General features: G+C 30.7%; 1 long non-coding RNA gene across 1 annotated transcript; it reads right to left on the bottom strand.

Moving 5' to 3' along the window:
• Window positions 1-426: 426 nt before the first annotated feature.
• On the bottom strand, window positions 427-1,105 carry LOC138936241 (uncharacterized). Its single transcript, XR_011447353.1, has 3 exons — window positions 950-1,105; window positions 708-817; window positions 427-623 (listed from the first exon to the last, which is right to left on the bottom strand). It is a non-coding gene; the product is annotated as an uncharacterized lncRNA (long non-coding RNA).
• Window positions 1,106-6,000: the final 4,895 nt, after the last annotated feature.

Raw genomic sequence — 6,000 nt, 5'->3', positions numbered from 1 at the left:
AATAAATTAAAACGATCAAAATTTTGTTGCAGTAAGATCCACTTTGAGAATAATAAATAAATACTACGTATGAATACTTTGGCTTCCTGTGCATACGTGTAATATTATAATAGCATGTTGCAATGCGAGATATATATTCATAAGTTTTATGAACATTATCAGAGAGAAATCACTGACATTATTATATTTTTGATTATATAGTTGTGAAGTAAAACTTGTAAATTCCTACGATTTTATCAAAAATGTAATAATGTCAGTGATATCTCTCTGATAATGTTCATAAAACTTATGAATATATATCTCGCATTGCAACATGCTATTATAATATTACACGTGATTCAATGTGTTGAATAGCTTGAAATTTGTGAAACACGAATACCGAAAATAAATTTAAGCTATAATTATATAGTTATAATTATAGCTTAAATTTATTTTCGGTATTCGTGTTTCACAAATTTCAAGCTATTCAAGACATTGAATTCAACTTCAGTTCAATTACTTAACATAAGGGCAAGGATTCCCCTTACCACATTATAAATAGTAAATATTTCTTTTACTTCAACAGTTATTAATCGTTTTTATGTCCATCCGAAGTTAAGTGCTTTATGGTCACTTCCCTCTATCTGTGTGCAATGAAAAGAACAGAATTTTAATATTTAATTTAATTTACATATTTGGTTTTATATGTGCTACTATATTGTACTTACTGTCTGTTACTGCCAAATCTCTCTAACCCAATATGTTACGCTGTTTAGCAAAGTTCTTCAGCTAAAAGTATACCGGCCTTCTTGAAAGGATTGATTGATTTTGCTCTATCCTGCAAATAAGCGCTATAATTTAGACAATATTCAGATATAATCAAGAAATAATATACTTATAAAACAATAAATAAACATATATAAGCAGACATATATAAGAAGATATATATACAAAATTTCAATCTACTTACTCGATAGGACCAAATATATTTTCTGCAGCAGATTCAAATATAACATTAACCTTATAATGTTATTATATCTTAACGTTGCGAACATTAACCTTATTTATAACGTTATTATATCTTGACGTCGCGATGCTACCGCGTACTACTTGAAACGTATCATATATACGTATGCACGCACATACACATTGTCTCTCAAGGCGTATTTGCACACTCAAGCGAATAATCGTACATGAGCGCTGCAAACGCGCCTTGAGGGACAAAATCGCTTTGCGTGTGTGCGTGCGAGCATACGTACGTGAGAGTCTAACTTACCTTATTATTATGATAATGAAGAAGAACGAAAAATGTCACGTTTCTGGTATACGATTATCATTCCTCAGGACTGACTGCACTAATCTTATTCAAACTGGTCGCAATCGAAAGCTTGCATCCACATTGTATAAGAAAAGTGCCGTTAGATTTTTGATTAACGGTTTGGTTCCTGAGGAATTTTAATCGAAAGTTTATTAGATGTAAAACTCCGGATAAGCTACTTGGTAGCGTCGCTTGATATTAGTCCTGTACATAGGCAACATAGGCAAACTGTTGACCGAAATGTTTTTTTTATATACTTGGCGTCGCGACGCTACCGCGTCGCTTGATACTAGCACACAAATGTGATTCAGTGAACAGAATTAAAATAAAAAACAACCAAAAATTTGATTTTATACAATTAATAATTTTGTTCACTGAACCAAATTTGTGTGTTAGTATTACCAAATTTCCCAACTAAATTCTTTTGTTGTATTAATTAAAGGATTTGTTTGCCCATATCCAAACAAGAGATTTAGTTGATTCAAACAAATCTTATTTCATCCGACAAAATGGATCTCTCAGTGTGATATTACGAAATATTATTTTATCAATTTTGATATATACAACGAAGGATGCCTCGAGCTGTTCGATCTGACTATATACAGCGTGTAAAAGTTTTTAGAAAAATTTAACTATATGACGGGGCGAGAGAGAGAGAGAGAAAGAGAAAGCGAAAGAACGAAAGAGAGTAAGCGAAAGCGAGAAAGATTTTTGAGATCCGTGCGATAAAGATACATTGCAAAAATTAATGCGTGGACAGAAATGATTAAAGAGACTATAAAAATGAAGATGATAGAGAAAGTTTTAATAAATTAATTCTTAACGCTATAAACAAGAGACACTATTGATACCTATTATCTAAGAAACATAGCATATATATACGCGAATATGCACACCTACACACAATCAAAGAGAGGAAAAGAGAAAGATGAAGAGAAAGAAAGAAAGAAAACGTGCATGAGGCTAACTCACTTGCTATTATCTATATAAGAACAGATAAATATATACTATATATACATAGGATGTCCAAGTAAAAAAACTATTGCCATTCCTTTTATTTACAATTTTTTGATTACTTTTAAGCCCATATACTCTCTCTTTTATAACTTTTTTAATATTAAATACTATAGAGAATATTAGATATTTTGATATATGTAAGTAAATCTCTTATATAGATTAAGATTGTTAAAGTAATATAATAATTAAAATAATAAATTTCAAAATAAAGTAAAAAAATAAGATTTTATATTAAGTATTAACGAAAAAGCTTCTCATTTTTTTAACCGCTTATATACCCAGACAGCACAAGGATGTCCTTAGGACGTCCAAAGGGCATCCAGGACATACATGTAGGATATCCTCAGGATATCCCATTGTAATCCTCAGATCTCCTCTGGATATCCTGAGGAAGAGTAAATGATAGCCGTATATTAACCTCTGGAGAATCCAGGGAGATCCTGTGGAACATCCTAAGGATTTTTATAGGATATGTTAAGGATATTTTTCGTATGTTTCAAGGAGCAAATTTTAAAATTTAAATATAAATTAAAATTATGTTTTGTTATTTACTGCCAATATTAAAAATAGTTCACCGTTCTTTAATATTTGAGGCTTTCGTGCTGTACATGAATATTTTAGGTTTGGCTCCCGGGTTTGAGTTGTGTAATATTTTCTAAACAATCCAATATCTGAATTCCCTATGTTGGGATTGCATCAGAAATTGAACTGATAGAAAATAATTACATTTGTAATTTCCTGTCAGTTGCTCTTTGCAAGCTTTATATAATTCTCATGACCAAATCTCAAATACGAGTTCGCGTGTCGCATAGCGGTAAACAAACGAACTAGCGGTTAAATACTATTGTTTGTAAAGTTTTTGGAACGGTAACATTTCTCATGAAATATTAAATAAATAATAATTTTAGATATATGAAAATGTGCGCATCAAACTCAATTATTAATATTAAACGAAATTAACGTTAACAATTAATTGCACATGTATATGTCCTCTGGAAATCCAAAAGACATCCAATATAATAGACAGGGCAGATATATCCTACAGACATCCAGGGGTTATCCAGTGGACATTTATAGGACATTAATACTTATTATAATACTTAAGATTTCAAAATTATATAAAATAGCCGACACAACTAAAAATAATTATGTATGCATATTAAACTTTTATAAATATATTTATAATAATATCTTAAAACATCCTACAAATGTCCTGAACCGTCCTGGATATATTCAGGATGATCCTGAGGATGTTTTGTGCTGTCTGGGTAACTATATCAAAAATTATTGATGCCTTGATATTTTGATTTTAAAAACAAATGGAATATAGGATATAAATTGATCAAAAAATTCCTACAAAAAAAAGAGTGGCAGTAGTTATGGTGCATCCTATATAACAAAAGAGAGCAAGAAAAAAATGTGTGTGTGTGTGTGAATGTATAAATGAGAAACAACTCGCGCGAGAATGCAAAGAGAATAGGAATGAACTAATTGAGAATTTTTTAAAAAAGATCGGGCCGCGTTTTTCGAGCGCACGCTCGCCGGCTCTGACAAACTTAGGGAAATATTTATAAGTGATACATTTACTTGAGAGCAGTTTTAGTTAGAGAGTGAGAAAAGTAAATTTAGATTGCGTATAAACTAATTTTAGACATTTCGGTTTGTTTGATGTTAGAAATGATCCGGAAGAGCGTCGAGTCGATCGTCGTGTATGTCGTGTAGATCGTGAATTGCGGCAATAAAATCGAATCGTATTAATTAATCCACGATCCCGTGTCCGCGGATGATAAAGTCAGACCATTATCGCAACGGCAGTTTGCAAAAAGAATTTTCTCTTAATCTTGCGCATTGACTTGTCGAAGCATATAGCATAATTCGCCTCCTGCAATTAAGCGGCTTGCATTACATTAATTAGATACTCTTACTCTGCTATGAAATTCAATTTCACAACAAGTACTATAAAGCATTTTAGCAATGATCAGCAACATTTTTACTCGATTCCTTATTACTAATAGATGATTGTTGAATTTTCAGCAATATATATTAGGTGTACAACTTTGCTTCCGCCGTTTTTTTCCGAAATTCGAGGCTTTATTGTAAAAAACTGGTTATACACTTTGAAATTGCTTGTTGAGTCACTCCCAATGATCGTGCCAATTCTTTTTGACTTTGACTCGAGTCTTCATTAAGTAATGCCTCCAATTCTGCATCTTCGAAAACCTTCTCTCTTCCACCGCTATGCCGGTCTTCGACGTGAAAATCACCGTTCTTGAAGCGTTGAAACCACTCACGACACGTTCTTTCACTAATAGCGGCTTCACCATAAGTATTTGAGAGTATTCGATGAGCCTCAGCCGCAGATTTCTTCATATTGAAGCAGAAAATTAAAACCTCCCGCAAATGACGAGAATTTGGCTCGTAAACTGACATTTTTAATCGAGAATAACTTTATGATGCAGACACAAATCGACTAATGTTTCTATGAGGTTATGTTGACAGATGCCCAAGTTTATTGCATGACGTCTATGATCTATTTATTTCGACCACTACTTACCGCTAAAGCCATCTATAGGAAAACGGCGGAAGCAAAGTTGTACACCTAATATATATATATATATATATTGTATATATATACAAATAAAGAAGATCGTTACAAAAAAAATTAAAAAAGATAAGCGTTTAAAGAAATATACTTAAAAAAAACATTCTGCGCGCGCGTGCGCGCGAAAAAGTGAAGCTTGCACATAATACGAATTATTACGCCATTTTACGGCGTATAGATCAAGTTATTAGAACAAATAGATAATCTTGCAAACTTTAGCCGATAAATGCGAAAAATGATCTATGACACCTTGACAAAGAAAAGAGATTCGATTTTAGATGCCAATCATAAAAAGAAAAAAAAAAATTGTTTCTTTGTGTAACAAACCGAATTTCGCAAGAACGAAGACGATCGCAACGGCGACAATTTTATCTACGTTATATCTAGAAGACATTGCTGGAACAATGATTTGTACGCCTAAATTTTTATAAAAAAACATTTAAAATATTTAAAAAGCATTAGAAATAACAAAATTATTATTTACATTAGAGAATATTTATAAAAAATAAAAAATTAGGCATTATATATCTAATTTAACGTTTTAAGTAATAATGAGAGAAAGTCATAAGAGTATATAAGTAAAGAAACATAATACATTTATTATACAATTAAAAACAGATTGGCAAAATAGTGAATATTATAATACAAACAGCAAATTCTATTTTACAAATAGACTTAAAATTTTGATATTTAATATTATAATTAATATTTAATTAATTTATATTTGATGATTGAAAAAAGTACATATAACTATATTAAATTTTTTAATTGAAACAATAGTGAAATTAATGGATAAGTAATCATATGACATGATCATATTTGATTTGTTACTATTAATAAATCAGATGTTCTTTTCTTTGATGACTTTTTAAGAAATGATATTCATCTATTAAATATATTTTTTGTGCTGGCTTTAATAACTCATCCCTGTTTAGGGATCACTTTTATTGTGTCAAAAAGGAAAAGTAAATAAGATCAACATTTAAACAATCTTAAGCTACCTTACAATATTCTTTTTATTCATAGTAATGAATCGAATACTTTTGGTAAAAAATAGGAAGCTATATATAGAAAATGTAACTAC

Source organism: Polyergus mexicanus, unplaced genomic scaffold (genome assembly GCF_030449975.1).
Source record: "Polyergus mexicanus isolate NDT 795.1 unplaced genomic scaffold, iyPolMexi1.0 SCAF_9, whole genome shotgun sequence".
Taxonomy (NCBI): domain Eukaryota; kingdom Metazoa; phylum Arthropoda; class Insecta; order Hymenoptera; family Formicidae; genus Polyergus; species Polyergus mexicanus.
Note: the sequence above shows the minus strand (reverse complement) of the source record. Positions and strands in the feature narration are given on the sequence as shown.